This window comes from Hibiscus syriacus, unplaced genomic scaffold (assembly GCF_006381635.1).
Source record: "Hibiscus syriacus cultivar Baekdansim isolate YM2019G1 unplaced genomic scaffold, ASM638163v2 tig00010050_pilon, whole genome shotgun sequence".
In the NCBI taxonomy this organism is placed as follows: Eukaryota; Viridiplantae; Streptophyta; class Magnoliopsida; order Malvales; family Malvaceae; genus Hibiscus; species Hibiscus syriacus.
Window position 1 is genome coordinate 300,689 of NW_024062206.1, and position 22,291 is coordinate 322,979.

The 22,291-nt window shown below is 35.8% G+C and overlaps 2 long non-coding RNA genes across 2 annotated transcripts; both read right to left on the minus strand.

The window, feature by feature from the left end:
- Positions 1-648: 648 nt before the first annotated feature.
- On the minus strand, positions 649-1,898 carry LOC120203597. The gene is made up of 3 exons (XR_005523844.1): positions 1,607-1,898; positions 1,131-1,357; positions 649-731 (listed from the first exon to the last, which is right to left on the minus strand). It is a non-coding gene; the product is annotated as an uncharacterized LOC120203597 (long non-coding RNA).
- A 9,231-nt stretch (positions 1,899-11,129) lies between these two features.
- On the minus strand, positions 11,130-21,348 carry LOC120203595. The gene is made up of 3 exons (XR_005523843.1): positions 21,157-21,348; positions 11,341-11,460; positions 11,130-11,182 (listed from the first exon to the last, which is right to left on the minus strand). It is a non-coding gene; the product is annotated as an uncharacterized LOC120203595 (long non-coding RNA).
- Between the last annotated feature and the right edge of the window lie 943 nt (positions 21,349-22,291).

The following is a 22,291-nucleotide window of genomic DNA, read 5'->3' on the forward strand; positions in this document are numbered from 1 at the left end:
TAAATAAATAATAAATAAAATAATAATAAACTAAACATATATTAACTCTAATTCCTAATAAAATAATAATAAATAAAGATAATATTTTTAACCCAACTTTAATTCCTAATAAAATAGTAAATCTAATCTTAAAAGATAATGCATCATCCTATATTAAATTATATTACAAATAATTAATAAAAATATTAAAAATTCGTAATATTTACAAAATCCCGTATTAATCTCGTATAGGATTTTCTGTATGCATCGTCTTCAATAAAATAGTCATATCTTGAGTTCCCGATATCGGATTGATACGATTCAAGAACCGTTGGAAAAATAAGAGACAAACGGTCGTATCTCCAGAAGACATCTTGACTAAATAAGATCAGGATCCCATTCAAAAAGTCATCGTAAGTCTGCTTCTGTTCTGATTTTCTTTTCCAATGCTTGGACGAGTGGATCATTAGGAAGAGTTATTACTTCTTCCTTTGATGTGAGCCTTGTGATGCATCTATCATCCTCCCTTTCTTCAAAAAGATTCGACCTCGAATCTGAAACATTAAAGGAAGCAACATTAGAATCGTTTAATGATTCATTCACATTATACTTACCGAATAGATATGCTTTGAATCTTCGAGACTTTATTCTTCTAATAAGTTCGAGTAGAAACATTAGTCCAAAGAAGCATGTATTATGGACTCTGGTGCATGTATCATTCCCCCACTCTTCAAAAGGATTTGTCATCGAATCTGAAAATTTAAGAGAAAGAGACTTAGATGTGTTGAAAGTAAAACTTCTAAAAATTCAATTGAATTTGTAATGTTGTTACCTGGGAAGCTCAGACAAGCAATACGGGTACAACACGACACGATGTTATGGGAAGTTTAGAAAATTTAGGAAACGGGTACAGCGGGACACAGCAATAAGAAGAACTTTGATCGTGCGTCTAAATGTGTCCAATCATGTCTCAATCTTGTTCTGTATGTGTCCAATTTTATTTTTATTTTTTTGATGTGTTCTCGAGTGTCCGTGCTTCATGGGTTGTTTCAACCAAATATATACCAAGTTGCAAAGTGCACTCTTCATGCCTCAGTAAGCATGTTCTCGTATGTGATACAAATAACTTTAAGACAATGAAATTCGCTTACCAATGCAACATCCTGAAGCATTCGGCTGATTTGTGATGTATTTGAGAACGGTCCAAACGGGTGACAACCCGCAGCCCAGAGCCAATTCACCAAAGGCCTTTCATGTACATGAGAAGCTTTTTTGTACGGTGCACTCAACCCACCCACAGCAGAAGTGTATATACCAATTTTTGTCCCCTATGATGTGCCATTTCCCATACCCTACTCCATCATTAATCCACCGAAATCTGCCAAACAAATACAAATCACCTAAACGTGCTAAATGACCACCAAAGTCAAAAAGAAAAATACCAAACCCTTACCTAAACCCATTAGCATCCACCAATCACGCATGCAATCATATAAAAAGGAGGTAATTCGAAGAGACAAGGGCATTTTTTTAGGGGGAGATTTCAGCAAAAAAAGAGATTGGAACAACAATAAAAAAAAGAGATTCGAAACTAAAAAAATAGAGAGGAAGGGAAGAGAAAACTCACTGAGTATAAGTTCGTCGGAGGCGAAAGTGTGTCACTAGATCTTAATTTTTCGAATGGTCTCATCCTAGATCTAGGACTTTCTGTGTGGTTTTTTTGGAAAAGGGGTTTGTATATAGAAGTTTAGGGGGTTTAGAGGTTTCAATTGGGGTTGTTTGTGTAGCTCCGGCCGCCGTGAGACGCCGTGCATCGCAGTTGGCCCCGCCGTTGGAGACTCCGGCTACCATGGCCTTGCTCTCTCCAGTTGAGAGAGTTCTGAACTCTCCCTCTCTCTCCTCTCATTTTAGCAAAGAAGCAAATGAACATTTGAGGAGAATAATAGCCTGTTTTGAGGCTTAAATAGACTGGCCAAAACGACATAGTTTTGACTCTTTTCTCTCCGTGTTTTGGGCTTGAGTATTATATCAGTTTAAGTTCTTCGTAGTTTGTAAGTTTTTATTATGGTCATTTATGAAAGTTTGTTTTATTTATTTTTGAGTAATTATGTTTCATCAGTTACGTTTCAGTCCCAATTTTATATGTTATGTAATTCCTATTAATATTTGAATTTGGGCATAATAGTTATAAATATTATATGTTAGTCATTAAATTAATATATTTGTGTATTTTTAATGTTATTTGAATTTGGCTATGATGTTTATAAATCTATCGTTTTAATCCCTGTTTTATATTTAGGTTCATTATGATTCAGCCCTCATGTTTCTGATTTATTGCATTTTAATCCTAAGTCTCCTTTTTGGGTTATTTTCATTTCTAATACTTTTATTATTTAGTATTTTTAATTTTGAGAACTTAGTTCATTTTTATTTGTGGTTAATATTTTAAGTTTTTTTTGTTTTTGTCATTTAGTCTCTTAAATGTTGATTTTTATTATTTTAGTCATTAAGTTTTTATTTTTATAGCTTAATCCCTTAAATGTCTATCTTTGCTATTTTAGTACATTAAATGTATGTAATTTGTATTTTAGTTCATTAAATTTCAGTTTGTGTTATTTGGTCTTTAAAATTTCTGTAATTACTTTTTTAGAACTGAAAATTTCTGTTTGTTCGTTTTCAGTTCTTTAACTTGTTATTTTTCTATTTCGATCCTTAAGGTTTTTGTTTTTATCTATTTTAGTCTTTATAAATTTAAATACTTATTTTTTTTATTTGTATTTAGGTTTATAATATTTATTTGTTTTCATTTTAGTCATTTGAATTTCCTCTTTTAAATTAATTAATTCGAAGTAAATTAATGTTCAATAATTGGATCATATTTTAACTTTATATTTGATTCAGGATTTCCACCATTACGATAACGTGTAAGCGACACAGTACTAATTTTGGACGCTGCCACGTGCTAATCCTTCCCCACGCATAAACGACTCTCGAACTCGTTTTAATTTAATCTTTGTAAACGCATACTAGCTTTTGTCTTAAAAATAATTTTTCTTAAAATTATTTTTAAAAGATGTTTTTAGGTATTCGACTTACCTAACTCAAATGTCGATGATGACTCTATTCAATTTAATTCAAAATCATTGAATTTTTCAAATTAAAGTCGTAACTGTTTTTAAATAATAAATAATTGTTTCACCTAAAAATAGTTATGACAACTTGGCGACTCTACTGGGGACTTTTAGAGAGTCAGGCTATAAGTCGCTTACACATTGTCGTTTGGTGGAAATTATGAGTTCAAATATTTAGTTAAGTTATGATCCATTTATTGAAGTTTGTAATTGCTTCATTTTTTGTTATACTAACATTTTGATTTTTTTGCTTTCAGATCTGTCCACGTTTTATCGAGTGGTTTTGTTTTACTTTTGAGTCAAAGGGTTGAATGTTCCTCCTCACACACATCACGGGCATTTGCATAACATAAGCTATATACCCGAGCTCCGAACCCTTTTAAGTAAGGGTGAAAGCGACGCATTTGTGGGAATTAATTCTCCGTATGGGCCTAGCAAGTAACCTTCGGGATTCATATACCTTATACTTTCGTGTGAATTTATTCTCCGTATGGGCATAAGGGAATGTATCCTCTCGAATTGAACTCGTTCCGCTCGAAACTTGTAATGGGTGAGGATCGAGGGTTTGGCAGCCCAAGGGGGCACCGACATCAAGGATAATTCGAGTACCTTTTTCCTCATTAGAGCTGAAACCATGCATATAGTGAACCGTAGAACGGTCACCATAGGTATAGTCATGTTGAACATTTGTTTGTCAATAGGTAGCCAAATTAAGTGTACACCAAAGAGGATCGTTTCTGAACCTTTTCTTTTGGCTTTAAATTTTGTTGAATGACAGCATGCAAACTAGATATCATGCAGTTATGATTAAGTTCTTGTAAATACATCTTTGTGGGTAGAAAGCATGTTTGGGTAGGATTACTATCTAATAAAAGCATGCTCGGATAGATATCATGACTGGGTAGGTGTTATATTCATCTTTAAATGACATTTTTATCTATACTGATTGTTTTACATATACTAACCAATTTCAATTTTTGTGCGTACACTAACTTATCTCACTTCTTTTGTTTGTGTCATTTTTCATTATTCTCTGCATTGCATTTGCATTGTTATAACATAATGTAAGAGGTGTTGATCCACAAAAATATGTTTGTTAAACATGAATAGTTTGCATTAATGGACAAAGGGGTTGTAATACAAGAGATGAAAAATGCAGAGGACATTCTACAAGGCGACTATGTGTCACATTCAATCCAGAAGACGTGGTGCCCACAATCGAAGAGTATACTACATTGCGAGAGAATCAGAATGAACCGGGTCTACATCAAGCACAACGAAAGTCAACCTTTGAAGAACTAACTGACAGAGGTTGCAGATTCAAGATGAAGGTTATTGATCTTGAGAGTCCCTTCAAAGACAACAATGACAAAACGATAGCTGAAATTGGAGGTCATTGTTGATGAATTCAAGAAGCAAGCAAATAAGGTTCATATACTTCTTTCGATGGAAGGCTCCAATGATGTATTCGTTGGGAACAGGTTCAACAAAAGATGAATGCCAGAGATGCAGTCATTTGAGACTTCTTGGACCAGTACAAAAATAGCTCAACATTTTCATGGTTCATCCAGAGAAGCCGGAGCGATCCGACAGGTTATTCAACTGGTGACAGACGAAGGCAGAAGACTAGTCAACATGTTAGAAGCTATCATGATATTTTTGTCTCTTAAAAGATAAAACACTTTTGTCCCCAATAAAGATTATTTATAATAACATGCATGTTTTCAGATTAATGCCTCGAGCATTTCATGCATTTTTACATTTACATTTCATTTTTAAGTATTTTCATAAACATGAAATTTCTTCATGAATGATTCAATGCAGTGTTCTTAAACACGTGACACCACATGGAAGAAAGATTTTAACAATTAAAAATGAAATCAATATAGTGGCAGCCTGATTAGTTGATTGTAGGGCAAAGCCTGCCAGGATGATTTGAGAAAAGAGTCCCCATATCATAAGAGTAACAATGTTGAAGTTGTGTACATTTACCACATAGGAAGCTCCAGACATTCCTCTGAAAATTGTAAGGCACTGAAGCGCAAGATTCAAAACCTGATGGATTCAGGGGCATGAACAATCGAAGAGCATTGCATCTACCATTTATACTGAGAGCATTGTTTTGTTTGAGCACATTTTTGATCTTTCATGTTTGTTTAATCTCTAAAACGCCTGAATTTATGCTACCTTCTTAGGTGAAATAATTGAACGAGTTTTAATCTTTAGTTCTTCGAATATTAAATGAATTAAATATTCTTTTAATTCTTCAAGAATTATAGATTTTTGGCATATGGCAAGATCATACCTTTCTTATCCTGTTAAAAAAATCTCAATTCTTTACCCAAAATAATCCATGGAGAGTCATACCGATACCTTTGAGTCAATAAAGTCACACCATTGTCTTCTTCCACCAAAACCAACATTTTTACCAATAAAACCTGCAGACGTTAAATGGTCACTTGAACATGAACCTTCATACCAGAATAAACAATGTGGGGCATCTCGAAGCAATCTTCTGAAGTCGAGCTTGTACAATTGAGACATTCTGGGAACAAGAAGCCTAAAAGGAGAATTAATTCGAAATTATTCTATCATGAATTAATTACATTATTCTCATGTGAATAAAATTAATCCTGAAAATCTATCCCCTTGGGGATACCTTTTCTGTGAAGAATTTTGTATATGAGATGATAAGCGTCTTTGTTTCATTTATCCATATATGTATATATATATATCCCTTGTTGTCTCCTTTTGAGCCTATAATATTTTTTCTAATTCAACCTTAACCAAGGATCACCGCCACACTGGGGGGCAAGGTGGAAGAAATCTGCTCACATGAGTGAATACATCAATCCAGAGGAGATATCAAAAGCTGAATCAAATACCAAATGTGAAGATCCAATCAGAACAAAGAGAAAAAAAAAGAAACAAAAAAGCAAAGGAAAAGAAGAAAAATAAAAAGCAAAGAAAAAAGAACAAGATGCACATGTAAAGATTCCCTTGAGTCAAATGATGCATCAAGCTTCAAGCTATGAGATTGATCAAGCACAATTATTCCAGAATCACTTCACTCGAAAATCATAGAGCATCATGAGAGAAACACATACGAGTAGATTCAAATTGAGCAAGACAGGATTGAATGCATCAAAATGAATTGATCATTGGTTCAATACCTTGAAACATTTGTTTAGGCCTATTTATCATTTTCTTTAGTAACCATGAACCTTGGCTTACGTTACGTGCCTTAAAAGTCCCTTCTAATCATACATGGATTTCTGAACAGAAGAGAATATCTTTAGATTTCATCCCACCCATCAGAATTAATTTTTATTTGCAAAAAGTTTTCTAAAATCTTTAATGCATGATAGAGAAAATAAAAAAAGGGGTTCAAGATGTAAATTCTGATTACGGTTTGAAACTAAAGGAGGATTCGAGTTGAAAACCTGAAAAGGCAGCTCGAATGTAAAAAATTGTGCAGCTAAGGCAATCGCACAAATTCCTTGATAAGGCGTTGCACAATGCGTGACCATAAGAGTTGGGAGCCGGCGAACACTTCCAGTAGATGAGCATACAAACTACCCCATCAGATCAGTGAACATCAAAGAAATAAGAAGGCCAAACCATTAACCAAACACAATAACCTGAGACTTTCTTATTGTTTCATTTCTTAACCATTTCCCGAAGATAGCTTTGATCTTGACACTTGTCAAATAGCTATAATTTATTGAAGGATTAACAGTGTAATTAATTCTTTGATGTCCAATGAACTCTAGTTTTATGATTCGTCTCAATTGTGAAACCTAGAAAGAGGCAATATTTTCAAAACTTTTGATTAAACATTTTTCAAAACTCTTCTAATATATTTTCAGAACTTTTGAAAATAAAAGAAGAAGAAAAACACTTTTCAAATAAGACAATCTCTCTAGAGTGGATCTTGGTATTTAACATGTGGCTCTCAGAAACAAAGCTCATGCTTAGAATCAGTGTTGAAACAAGCAATGAGGAATAATGGGGCATCTTTAAAGATTCAACAATAAATGTTGGGGCATATTTGGAGATTCAATATTGAATATTGGGGCATATTTGGGGATTCAACATCCTGATACAAACGATCAAATCTTCTGAAGGCATTTCCTCCACATGTAGGAACATGCAGACAAAGCACGAGGAGATAAAACTAATTCATGTTGCATGCATCTTAGACATACTTAATATCATCACATTCATCATTTTTTATACAAATTTTTTTGCAACTTTTAGAGTCAAGTTTCAACTTCAAGAAAAAAGATACTTGATTCAAAAGCAGCATCCATCTCTAGACTGGATTTCAACTTCACGACGAAGGATATCCAACTCAAAGAAGGAGTGTCTGTCAATAAACTTTTCAGCTTCATAGCCAATTTCAACTTCACGACGAAGGATATTGGACTCGAAACAACACAAGCTTGGATTTCAACTTCACAACGAAGGATATTCAAGTCAAGGCTTAACTTCACGACGAAGGGGCCATCCACGATTTTAACTCCACGACGGAGGATATCGTACCAACGGATCCACGATTTCAATTCCACGACAGAGGATATCGTGCCTACACATCCACGGTTTCAACTTCACGACGAAGGGAATCGTACACACAAGCAACATCCATGTCTAGATTGGATTTCAACTTCACGACGAAGGATATCCAACTCAAAGAAAGAGTGTTTGTCAATAAACTTTCCAGTTTCAGAGCCAATTTCAACTTCATGGCAAAGGATATTGGACTCGAAACAGCACAAGCTTGGATTTCAACTTCACGACGAAGGATATTCAAGTCAAGGATCAACTTCACGACGAATGGTTCATCAGCAATTTCAACTCCACGACGGAGGATATCGTACCCATGGATCCGCGATTTCAACTTCCTAACAGAGGATATATTGCCCACACATCCACGGTTTCAACTTCACGACGAAGGAAATCGTACACACAAGCAGCATCCATCTCTGTTTGGATTTTAACTTCATGACGAATGATATCCAACTCAAAGAATGAGTGTTTGTCAATAAACTTTCTAGTTTCAGAGTCAATTTCAACTTCATGGCGAAGGATATTGGCCTCGAAACAGCGCAACTTACATTGGATTTCAACTTCACGACGAAGGATATACAATTCCAAGGCTCAACTTCACAACGAATGGGTCATCCACGATTCTAACTTCACGACGAAGGATATCCTGTCCATCAGCAACATTCATCTTTAAATTGGATTTCAACTTCACGATGAAGAATATCTAATTCGAGGCTCGACTTCACGACGAATGGGTCATCCACGATTTCAAATTTTGTCTCCCTTGAGACAGTTTCTCTTGAAACATAAAATTTGAAAACATTTCTCTTGAAAAAAATTATCTCCCTTGAGACTGTTTCCATGTCTCTCTTGAGACAGTTTCTCTTGAAACAAAATCGTTGAATCTGTTTCCCCGAAATAAATTTCGTCTCTCTTGAGACAGTTTTCTTGAAACAAATTTTGTCTCTTTTGAGGAAGTTTCCCTTGAAACATATTTTGTCTCACTTGAGACCATTTCTCTTGACCAGGTCTCTTCATCACGTAGGAGCCGTGCCAACCTTAGATAATCAGTCGTCCTCATCACGTAGGAATCGTGTTATCATCCCTAATGATGGCCTGCCATCCTCATCACGTAGGAACTGTGTCATCATTTAACCAGATCTCCTCATCACGTAGGAGCCGTGCCAACCTTAGATAAACAACCGTCCTCATTACGTAAGAACCGTGTTATCATCCCTAAAGATGACATATCATCCTCATCACGTATGAACCGTGTCATCCCACCGACCAGATCTCCACATCACGTAGGAGTTATGTTAATCTTAGATAATCAGTCGTCCTCATCACGTAGGAACCATGTTATCATCCCTAAAGATGGCCAGCCGTCCTCATCACGTAGGAACCGTGTCATCCCTCAACCTGATTTCCTCATCACGTAGGAGCCGTGTCAACCCTTAGACGACCACAAGTATATCAAGTCTAAAAAAGATAATCGGACAAAAACTGGTTATCTTTTTCGTCTTTGCCCTTTTCCTGTTTCACAACAATGAGCAAAGAGGGGTAGTTGTAAACACCAATTTTTGTCCCCTATGATGTGCCATTTCCCATACCCCACTCCATCATTAATCCACCGAAATCTGCCAAACAAATACAAATCACCTAAACGTGCTAAATGGCCACCAAAGTCAAAAAGAAAAATACCAAACCCTTACCTAAACCCATTAGTATTCACCAATCACGCATGCAATCAGATAAAAAGGAGGTGATTCGAAGAGACAAAGGCATTTTTTAGGGGGAGATTTCAGCAAAAAAAGAGATTGGAACAACAATAAAAAAAATTCGAAACTAAAAAAAAATAGAGAGGAAGGGAAGAGAAAACTCACCGAGTATAAGTTCGTCGGAGGCGAAAGTGTGTCACTAGATCTTAATTTTTCGAATGGTCTCATCCTAGATCTAGGACTTTTTGTGTGGTGTTTTGGAAAAGGGGTTTGTATATCGAAATTTATGGGGGTTAGAGGTTTCGATTGGGATTGTTTGTGTAGCTTCGGCCGCCGTGCGACGCCGTGCATCGCCGTTGGCCCCGTCGTAGGAGACTCCGACCACCGTGGCCTTGCTCTCTCCAGTTGAGAGAGTTGAGTGAGTTATGAACTCTCTCTCTCTCCTATCATTTTAGCAAAGAAGCAAATGAATATTTGAGGAAAATAATAGCCTGTTTTGAGGCTTAAATAGACTGGCCAAAACGACATAGTTTTGGCTCTTTTCCTCTCCGTGTTTTAGGCTTAGGTATTATATCAGTTTAAGTTCTTCGTAGTTTGTAAGTTTTTATTATGGTCATTTATGAAAGTTTGTTTTATTTATTTTTGAGTAATTATGTTTCATTAGTTACGTTTTAGTCCCATTTTTATGTGTTATGTAATTCCTATTAATATTTGAATTTGGGCATAATAGTTATAAATATTATATGTTAGTCATTAAATTAATGTATTTGTGTATTTTTAATGTTATTTGAATTTGGCTATGATGTTTATAAATCTATCGTTTTAATCCCTGTTTTATATTTAGGTTCATTATGATTCAACCCTCATGTTTCTGATTTATTGCATTTTAATCCTAAGTCTCATTTTTTGGGTTATTTTCATTTCTAATACTTTTATTATTTAGTATTTTTAATTTTGAGAACTTAGTTCATTTTTATTTGTGGTTAATATTTTAATTTTTTTGTTTTTGTCATTTAGTCTCTTAAATTTTGATTTTTATTCTTTTAGTCATTTAAGTTTTTATTTTTATAGCTTAATCCCTTAAATGTCTATCTTTTCTATTTTAGTACATTAAATATCTGTAATTTGTATTGTAGTCCGTTAAATTTCAGTTTGTTTTATTTGGTCTTTAAAATTTATGTAATTACTTTTTTAGAACTTAAAATTTATGTTTGTTCCATTTTAGTTCTTTAACTTGTTATTTTGCTATTTCGATCCTTAAGGTTTTTGTTTTTATCTATTTTAGTCTTTATAAATTTAAATACTTATTTTTTGTTATTTGTATTTAGGTTTGTAATATTTATTTGTTTTCATTTTAGTCCTTTGAATTTCCTCTTTTAAATTAATTAATTTGAAGTAAATTAATGTTCAATAATTGGATCATATTTTAACTTTATATTTGATTCAGGATCTCCACCATTACGACAACGTGTAAGCGACACAGTACTAATTTTAGGCGCTGCAGGGTGCTAATCCTTCCCTATGCGTAAACGACTCCCGTACTCGTTTTAATTGAATCTTTGTAAACGCATACTAGCTTTTGTCTTAAAAATATTTTTTCTTAAAATTATTTTTAAAGATGTTTTTAGGTATTCGACTTACCTAACCCAAAGGTCGATGGCGACTCTATTCAATTTAATTCAAAATCATTAAATTTTTTAAATTAAAGTCGTAACTGTTTTTTAAATAATAAATAATTGTTTCACCTAAAAATAGCGTTGTGCTTGTGATGGAATACCATATCTTCTCTCCGTTTCAGAAACATAACTAGTCAACAAGCCATGGCAAAGCACGAGGAAAGAGTTAAAAATGAATAGACAATAGAAAGCTTTTCGGTCTAGCAAAATAAAATGTATAAGATAGCTCAAAATCAAAATTATGGTGCTAGGGAATTTTTAATGGGATCGAGAAAAAGTTACTCTCACCTCGGAGGTATATTTTGACTTTTGTGCTCAAGCACTATGACAACATCATTTCCGATCCAAACAAAGCTTTCATCTTCCATCACAAGCTGTGGATCCACATCAGCCAATGATAGCACAAAGCTGCAGAAAAAGAACAGATTTATGTCTTTCGAATAGCTCTAATTCCCATTACACAATCTACAGGATGGTCCAGACTCCAGGATATTACTTTTTGGGCATTCATTACAATAATATAACACGAGTTGATCCAAAAACATGCCAGAAATATATTTTGCGGCTTTAAACTTATGAAAATAAAAAATCACCTAAAGTTGTATTACTGAACTAAGCAACAAATGTTCTAATTTTGTGACATGTCAAAATTAAAATAAATATGAATCCTCCAAATACTACTATACAAACTGGAGCATTCTCCAATATTTAGTAGAAAAAGATACAAAACCGATTTGCTGATTAATCTCTGGAATGATAAAATGGTTAAGCAATTTGATTACGGATAATGATGCGGAGTTTTTTTAATTCAAAAAGTGGCAGTAAGAAATTGTCACATGACCTCAATTGATATTTTAAAAAGAGAAAATAACCTCAGTGACCAAAAATCTCATATAATATACGATTTTAATCAATTTTTTTCGGATTTGCCAAAATGACCAACAAAATCACAATGCGATCGCTAATTCGCAACGCGGTCTCCATTATTGCAAATCAGTTTCCAGATTCACAACGCGATTATTACTATCGCAATGCGATTTTCCAATTTCGCGTTGCGATTTTCCCAATTCGCAATGCGAATAAGTAAATCGCAATGCGAATTTGGAAAATCGCAATGCGATACTGACTATCGCAACGCGATAATACAAAATCGCAATGCGAATTTGGAAAATCGCAATGCGATATTGACTATCGCAACGCGATAATAAAAAATCGCAACGCGATACTGACTTTCGCAACGCGATACTGACTTTCGCAACGCGATTCTGACTTTCGCAACGAGATTCTGACAATCGCTACGAGATAATACAGAATCACAATGCGATTTTCAAAGTTCGCAACAGGTTTTAGTTTCACAACACAAATTTTTTGTGTATATATCTACGCAGCAGCAACAACTCATAACCTAAATCCCTAAATCGCAACTCATTCCATCTCCATCTATCACTCTCTCCGACGACATCCGTTCCTATATCCAACGACATCCTTCCCCATCCGGTAACAGTTCTTAGTTTTCGCAGCTCGTTTGTTTAGTAAATTAATTTACAACCATGAAATCATCTAATGTTGATCATGTTTGGATAGATTTGTGTTTTGGAGGGTCATGGGAGAATGTTCATGGTGTTTTACAATATATGCCTTTACCCATGAATCTTCAACTAAAACTGTCATTAAAAAAAGTTAACTTATGAAACTCTAATGTTACGTGTTTCAAAGAAATTGAATTTAGAGCCCCTAAGTGGATTTAGGCTATCTTATCAGAGAAATGGTAAAGTTTATTTGTTAACCGACAATGAAGATGTTGAACGATTCATTGCTTACATTAGTGTTTCAAGTGATGATGTTACATTGTATGTTGTTGAACCTAGAAGTAGTATTGTTGGGTCAGTAGCGGGTAGTAATCAACTAAGTTTTTCTAAAAACCCACAACCTTTCTCTAATCCAAATCCCAATCAACTTTCAGCACCAAATTTTGATTTTCGTATTGACCAATTAGACGATGATGAGCCAAGAGAAAAAATTGTGAGTACTAGTCAGTATTCGAAATTTGATCTTGGTCAATACCCGGACTTTGATATTGGTCAATACTCGGATTTTGATGATGTTTCAGAAGAAGAAACAGACCCTGCGTGTAATGATTTTGATATTGGTCAATACCCGAATTTTGATGATGAAACAACCGTTGCCGAGGAAGATGTTGTTGATGATAATGATGAGGAAGTTACGACTGTGAATGAACATGTTGAACATCCATTTTGTAATTCATATAATCCTGAAGAAGAAAAAGAAGAAGAAAAAGTCCCCGAAGAAAAGAAAATGCCACGGGAGTATAACTGGAATATGCCAGAATTACTTCAGCTACCGGAAGAAGAGTTGGTAAAGAAAGCAGTTGATTGTTACACAAAAGTTATTCGTATCAAGAAAGATGATTGTTTTGATACAAAGGAAGACTTGAAGATATCTTTGTATACGAAAATGTGTGGAAGATGGCTATCAACTAAAAGTTAACAAATCAAGCAAAGATCGTTTCGAAACAAGGTGTATGATTGACAAAAACTGTACGTGGCGTATGATTGCAAAGAGGATAAAAGATTGCGAAATGTTTCAAGTTAGGACTTTTATTGATAAACATACATGTTCAAGAACCCAAGTTTTTCCTCACCATAGACAGGCAAACAAAAAGGTGTTGGGTGGTTTTCTGGCTGAGTTAATGTTTTTGAATGGCAGGGTATATCGGGGACATGAAATTATGACTGACATGAATGCTCGGTTCAAGATTAGTATATCATATTCTCAAGCTTGGAGAGCCAAATGTTATGCCTTGGAATTGTTGAGGGGGTCGCCAGAAGCATCGTTTGCCCAACTGCCGGCTTATTGTCACAATTTAAAGCTGAAAAATCCTGGGTCGGTAACTCATATCAAAACAGATAGAGATGGACACTTTGAGTTGCTGTTTATCGCCATTGGTGCTGCGGTTAGTAAATCAATATAATTATGTTGACTCATTTTTTTTAGTTACATGCATTTCACATTTAAATGATTATATTTCTTGTGTATATTATTTTTGTAGATTCGTTCGTTTATTACTTGCATGAACCCAGTTATTATAGTTGACGGAGCACATTTGAAAGGTCGATACCTTGGAGTAAACTTATTAGCAGTAGCCATGGATGCTAACAATGGGATATTGCCAATAGCTTACGGGGTTGGCAAATCTGAAACCTCTGATTCATGGACATGGTTTATGGGGCATCTTAGGGATTGTATAGGTCCTATTAGCAATATGACAATCATATCCGATAGGGCAAACTCAATTGACAACGCTGTTAGAAGGTGTTTCCCAGATGTTTTTCATGGACTTTGTGGTGTTCATTTGTATAGAAATCTAAAATCAAGGTCTGCTTGTATAAAAAATCACAAATGGACATACTGGAAGGCTGTAAAAGCTTATCGGGAAGTGGATTTTAATAAGCATATAAACTGTTTAAGACGTGTTTTGCCTCAGTGTGCTCAAACACTAGAAGATGTCGGGTTTGAAAGATGGTCAAGAGTACATTAACTTGGAGCAAGATATGGTTTCATGACGTCTAATAGTGCAGAATCAATCAACGCTCTAAGTCGTCATTCCCGGAAATTACCCATTACTATGTTAATGGAGTTTTTTCGAGCCTCTATTCAACAGTGGTACTACAAGAAAAGAAACCATGCAAGTATTATTTCTTTAAATTCTTAACTTATCATATATTTTACTAAGTATTATTTATTTAAATTTACAGGAACATTGGAACATCGTGTTACACCATGGACAGAAAAAAAGATAACGAAACGTGTTGTGAAGTCAACGTCATGGAGAGTTGAACCATGTTCAAACACTTTGTTTGAAGTACTGGATAATAACTTAAATGGGCTTGTCGATCTAAATGAAAAGACGTGTAGTTGTATGAAATGGAAAACATTTGGTTATCCGTGTGGCCATGTTATAAAAGTTTCTCTTCATCTAAACCAAGATGATTCAAGCACATACGCTATGGATTGCTACACTACAGAAGTATATCGACAGACTTATGGCGAGATTGTCTACCCTATTCCACATCCTTCTGAGTGGGACATACCAGATGACTTACAAACAGTTTTGCCATCAGCCATGGACAGAAGGCTACCTGACCGACCAAAAAGTCACGATCGTATACCGTCTAAGGGTGAAGAGAAGAAGAGATCGACATGTAGTCAGTGCAAGGAAAGTGGTCATACAAGGTTGACATGTGGATCACCAGTGCCATCACAATCATCTTTTCCTCTACCAAAATATGGATCCTCATCAAAATCCAAAGCTCATATGGTGTCAAGAAAAAGGAAATCAAAATCGCAATCATCTTTAAAATCCCAATCACAACTGGCTTCACCTTTTGGGACTGTTAACTTAGGTGATTTTTAAATGCAAACGTTGTATTATGTAGATTTTATGTGTGAACTTTTAACATTTTCAGTTAGGCATGTATTAGTAACTTGAGTTTGAAAATTGCTATGACCTGTTCAGTTGTTATCACTTATTAGGCAATCATTTGACTATCGCAACACGGAAATGACGTTCGCAATCATCTTAATGTCTATCGCAACGCGGAAATGACTATCGCAATGCGAAATGAAAATCGCAACGAGAGAATCGCAATGCGAAATGAAAATCGTAACGAGGGAATCACAAAGCGAAATGAAAATTGTAACGCGAATTTAGTTTCGCGTTGCGATTTTCGTTTCGCGTTGCGATTCGCTCGTTGCTATTTTCATTTCGCATTGCGATAGTCATTTTTGCCTTCAACATAATGCAGATTGAAATCAACAAAATCAACCATTACATTTCAATCAATTAAACAAGCACAAATAAGAATTATGTTCACATCAATTAAACAAATCAACTTTTACAAATCATCTTTTACAAATCAATTAAACAATCAAAAAATAAGCAATAATTCTTATTTCCTCATCTACTATTGAATCAAATTTTGCAGCCATACATCATTTTCACGCAGCTCACTTCTGAGATTAACCTGCATAAACCAAACATTTACTCAAACAACACTTTCTACACATCTAAAACCTACAAACAACAAATTATTGAATTCTAGGTACTTAACCAAACATTTTCAAATCACAAGCCTATAAACTTACCAATTGTTTATGGATATTTTTATAACGCGGATGCAGGTAGGCAGTGTCTCGTATATATCGATCTAGCCATATAATGTCGAAACCACAAGCCTACTGCAGCTCTATCTATATCGGTGGGAGGTAGATACTTTATACTTCCTGTGATCAAACGGTCCAACGCCAAGCATACGAGAGGACCACAATCCCCTCTGGGTCCTTTCGTTTGTTGTGGTGCGGTCTCGCCTCTGCTAACTGTAATATTGAGCTTCTTTGGCTTCTTGTTTTCAGAACGAGTCCAATAATTTATCGCATCCAAGAATTTAGCCAAATAAGAGCTCCATCCCTTAATAATATCTCTTAAATCAGCCAATGATATGTAATTTATCATGCTGTCATATACTATTGCCTTAAGGGATGGGATCTGAAGCTCGACGAGAAGCCAATGGTTACGTTCCAAAACAGGGATAAACACCTGCAATCATAAGTAATAATTCATTCATTTGCGCACTTATTTATGAATACCTTTAAACTCAATCTAAAATAAACACTAACCTTATCGACCTCCCACCATGCAGGATAAAGTTTAGCTTGTCCATTGCCCAACGCAAATGATTCATCTCGTTGATTCTTCAAGTGAACGACGTTAAAAGACGTCGGCATAATTGTATATCGTGTATTTCTTTTATTTTCCTTAAGTTTCCTAATTATTAGAAGACGTGACACCCACGCATCGATATGCTATTTTACAAAAAAAGACATATATTAGTAACTTACATAAATTTACAAAAAAAAATAATCAAATTAAAATATAAGAAAAATATAAGACTTACCCCTCCATCTAAATAGCCATTGTCTTCGACCCCTAATAATACGCCCCACCAAGACCGATCAAGCAACAAATATATATCATCATTGAGCTTGCATATGTCAGTGAAACACCCCTGGCTTCGCTCATGTAGATAAAAATCAACTGCGGTCTTAGCCCAAAGGGTGTTATCCAGAATTGTGTCCGGTAGTTGTTTCCTCTCCACTTCAGATACCGGTATGGTACTGTCCGGTAACTCATACGAGAGCCAACTTGAATCCATCATGTCCGGCACGTCAGAGGGTTTCTCAAGAATCCTACATACGACGCAATGTGAATCAGGCTCTTGAATGGTGGGAGGGACCTCTTCAACGATGACAGTGGCCTCTTGAACGGTGGGAGGGGACTCTCGAGGAATGATAGGGGCCTCTTCAACGATAGGAGTGGACTCTTGAGGGATGACAGGCGAGTCGGGCTTCTTCTTGCGGTGTCTTCGCACTATTGGGGTGTACGGAGACTTAATAGCATGTGCACGCCGTCTGATGTGTGAACTCTGTCGTACAAGAAAAACCCGACCTAAAGCATCCACCTTATCGGTCCGCTAAATAATTAAATACAAATATCAGTAAATAAACAGACATGATATTTAAATAGTGAAAACAAAGACAAATATGTTTCAAACTTGCATTGAATTCACCCAAGTCATTATTCTATCATAGTTCACAAAATGCATCAGATAACAAAGGCAAATATGTTTCAAACTTGCAACACTGTCAACTTAGTATTTGTCTTTGTCTATTGGTTGAAGTAATGCAATTCATTCAAGTTTCAATTTGCAGAAGAAGAATAGTTTCAATTGGCAGCAAACGAACAAATTTACTTTCAACCAAAAGACAAAACAAAGACAAATACTAACTTCACAGTGTTAAAGAATACACAGTTTAGCAGAATTGGCAGCAACCGAATAAATTTACTTTCAACCAAAAGACAAAACAAAGACAAATACAAACTTCACAGTGTTAAAGAATACACAGTTTAGCAGAATTGACAGCAACCGAATAAATTTACTTCAACCAAAAGACAAAACAAAAGACAAATACTAACTTCACAGTGTTAATAAACAGTTTAGCAGTATTGGCAGCAACCGAATAAATTTACTAAGCAATCTAAGTGAAATGGTTAATATAAGTGAAATTACGAGTAAATTTATCATCAAGTTAAATATGGAAAATCTTAAACTTACCTCGTTGCGTAGAGTATGAACCTCATTCTGCAACGATACTACCATCTCACGTAGAGCGGTAACCTCACCACGTAAAGTAGACACCTCCACACGCCATGCACCATCGTTATCGCGTAGAGTACCGATCTCCTCACGCAAGGCATTGACCTCATCACGTAACTCCCTTGACTCATCCCGTGGAGGTGGAGAACAGGGAGATAGAAGTCGTGGCATCTTTGTCGGTCGCCTATCATGAGGTGATGGTGGAGAAGAGGCTCGATGATGTGACGGGATAGGTGATGGCTCTCGTTGTAGAGGTGTATAGTAGGGTCGATCAGGTGATGGCCCTGGGTGAGGTGATGGCTCTCGAAGTGGAGGAAGTGGAGGCTGCTCATCATTCGTGCCATCAAGAAAACGCTGACTAGCTTGCCACCAATCAGTGGCAAGCTCAGCCTCCGTGGGTGTCAGTCTCATTAATGGAGTGTTGGCCTCCTAAAAATATAAAAACTCAAACAATGTTAAACGTCTACTATTAATAACTTGTTTATATATGATAGTATTTGTGTTAACTTACATTATTTATTGTCGCATATGGTATTAAGTCTTCCCAATCCAACAGACGTTTCCTCTTCTAGGAAATAGCCCTAGGAATATCATTTGAGGTTTTTAATGCATATGTCCGCATGCTGGGGAAAGCCTCGAATATCCAAATCTACAAACAATATAATAACAAACATTAGTAATTGTTAAATAATTAATTATAATTTTGAAAACATTATATAGAAATTCTTACCTTAAAGGCCCAAACAAAGCCTGACAAAGTGTATTTCGACCCATCACCCCGCAAACTTTTGCGGTCATCAAAGGCAGACGACAACTTAGTCCAGGTAGCTTTCCATATATACGAACCCCACGGAAACAGATTCCATGCATTTAGGTCCTCTACCAATAATATTAGCTCCTGAGGAATAGGTTGTCTGGCCTCTCTGCCTAAAAAGCCGGCATACGAAAGTAGTAGAAAGCATACTCGAACAACATCGACGTCATTCATCCGAGTAAAACCATCTTTCTTATTAAACAATTTCTTCATGTCGTCGACGTGTAAGTTCGGCTTCTCTATTGACTCATCAGGAAAAACCCTGGATAACCATGATGGGCGGGTGATATGACGAGTGTACCGGCCTACATCATCGTGTCTGAATCGTAGACCAGTGATTAAGCAGAACTCCTTCCGCCCAAAACAAGTATACGCCGGTGGAAAATGAAACCATATCTCTTCCTCACCACGTTGTATACTGTCGGGTAGATCGCTAGTCATGGTCTGAAGCCACAAATGGGTCAAATTAGCATCTCCACCCGGATGTTGTACTCTCAGCCATGGCCCGAAGCAGGTTTCCTTAAACAATTTTCTTTGTGCAGGTGAAAGCTTCGAAGCAATTGTAGTGGCTAGGCTAACTTTATTCCTTAATGTCAATGAAGCCGAAAAAATTTCTACAAAAACAATAACATACCAAGTTAGATATACCAAAAACTACACTGTGAAGATATACCAAAAACAATAACATAATAGTAGTTTATTCTTGAAACTAAAATTTGCAACACTGTTTTGTCTTTTGGTTGAAATGAAAATCGCAACGCGGAAATGACTATCGCAACGAGAGAATCGCAATGCGAAATGAAAATCGCAACGAGAGAATCGCAACGCGAAATGAAAATCGCAATGAGAAATGAAAATCGCAATGCGATTTTGGTTTCGCGTTGCGATTATCTCGTTGCGATTCTCTCGTTGCGATAGTCATTTCCGCGTTGCGATTTTCATTCTCAAAACTATTCTTCTTCTGCATTACTTCAACCAAAAGGCAAAACAAAGACAAATACTAACTTCACAGGGTTAAATACTAAACAGTTTAGCAGTATTGGCAACAATCGAATGAATTTAATAAGAAATCTAAGTGAAATGGTTAATCTATTATTGAAATTACCAGTAAACTTATCATCAATTTCAATATGAAAAACCTAAAATAATGCAAAAATTTCAAAATAAAAAATAATTAAAAAACTAACCCTCGGATGTTGATTTTCCATTTCTGAATGATTGTGAGGGATTTCTGACCGTGAATGGTTGTGAGGGATTTCGCCGGCGATGGGGACGAAAATCTTCGGAGATGGGGACAGATTTCGCCGTAGAGAGTGAGAGATAGAGATGGGACTGAGTGTTGTGATTTTAGGTTTGAGGTTATGAGTTGCGATTACTGTGGACGGTTCAGTTTCCGATATATTAAGAAAAAATTCGTGTTTGGAATTTGAAAAAAAAATACGCGTTAATACGAATGGCGCTATGTAAATCGCATTGCGATAGTCAGATTCGCATTGTGATAGTCAGATTTGCATTGCGATTTACGTATTCGCATTGCGATTTTCCTAATTCGCATTGCGATTTACTTAATCGCGTTGCGATTTACGTATTCGCATTGCGAATTATGAAAATCGCAACGCGAATACGTAAATCGCAATGCGAATTAGGAAAATTGCATTGCGATAGTCAGTATCGCATTGCAATTTTCCAAATTCGCATTGCGATTTACTTATTCGTATTGCGAATTGGGAAAATCGCAACGTAAAATTGGAAAATCGCATTGCGATAGTAATAATCGCGTTGCGAATCTGGAAACTGATTTGCGATAATGGAGATCGCGTTGCGAATTAGCGATCGCATTGCGATTTTGTTGGTCATTTTGGCAAATCCGGAAAAAGTTGGTTAAAATCGTATATTATATAGGATTTTTGGTCACTGAGGTTATTTTCTCTTTTAAAAATAAATGAAGCACGACTATCTGTTAACCCTACTTGTGGAGTTAAAATATTCCACCATCAATGTTCCAGTTAACAATCCTTCATTAAATCATGAAGAAATAACAATTAAAATCATCACCGTTAACCATAAGGCCACAATTTTATTGATGTTATAAATGATTATCCATGCCTTCCAAACTCAGTTTGTGATGCATGTTTCCAGTATTGAAATATCTTATCAAGCAACTTTGGCATGATGGCAATATAAAAATGCTAGACGAGTTGGTCTACTCACACGGGAATAACTCTAGTTTCATAAGTTGGGTACATATCCCCTTTTTTCTTCTATTTTTCCTTTTCTTATCCTTGCCAAATTTCGAGTTGTAACTAGCCCATAGAGGTTTATGCTTTAAAACCGAATCAATTGAATTCTCGGATTCATCCATCCAGTACTGCTAAACACAAAATTCGTGTTATAGCAACAGAGAGAAGCGAAAGAGACATAGAGAAGCATGGTTGGAATAAGTGTTTAACCTCATATCCATCCAAACAAAACAATTAGACATGCCACAAATTTTCCAAGATTATTCATTCTGTCGACTAATAAATGGAACAATGGTTTAATCTTAATTTGATGCTAAAATAATTAGACATAGAGAAACCATTGTCTCATAAAGCAAGATCGCATATTTCAAAAAGTCGAATTCTTTAGGATGGTTTTGGAACATTCCAATGAGAAAGAATTTAGCTGATTGGGAAATAGAAAAATGGTTTAATCTTAATTTGATGCTGTATAGTTTTACTTCATCTCATGGTCTTGGAGATAGCTTTGTTTGGACAGGTGAAGGGGATGGGTGCTTCTCGGTTAAGTCTTTTCTAAGTCTTATGTTCAGCAAGTTCGAGGTCGATTATCTGTGGTTAAAGAATGTGTGGATTGGTGTGGCTCCCCCTTGGGAGGGAATCGTTTGACTGGCAGGTGGCTGTTAAAGTGAAGTTGATTAAATGCGGGGTTTCAGGGATAGAAGATTTGGATTGTTCATTTTGTGGTTTATTTTCGAAATCAGTTTATCATTTGTTTGTATCTTGTAAGGTTTTGTGGGGTCTATGGGTGAGCTTTATGAGATTATGGAAAGTTTCTTTTGTCGTTCCTGAGAGCCCAGCCGCTGTATTATCTGCTTGGAGTGATCTTGTGTCAAGGTCGATTATTTAGAGGTTTATTCCCCCGCTCTTTTGTGGTTGGTTTGGAAGATGAGAAATGAAATTGTTTTGAACAA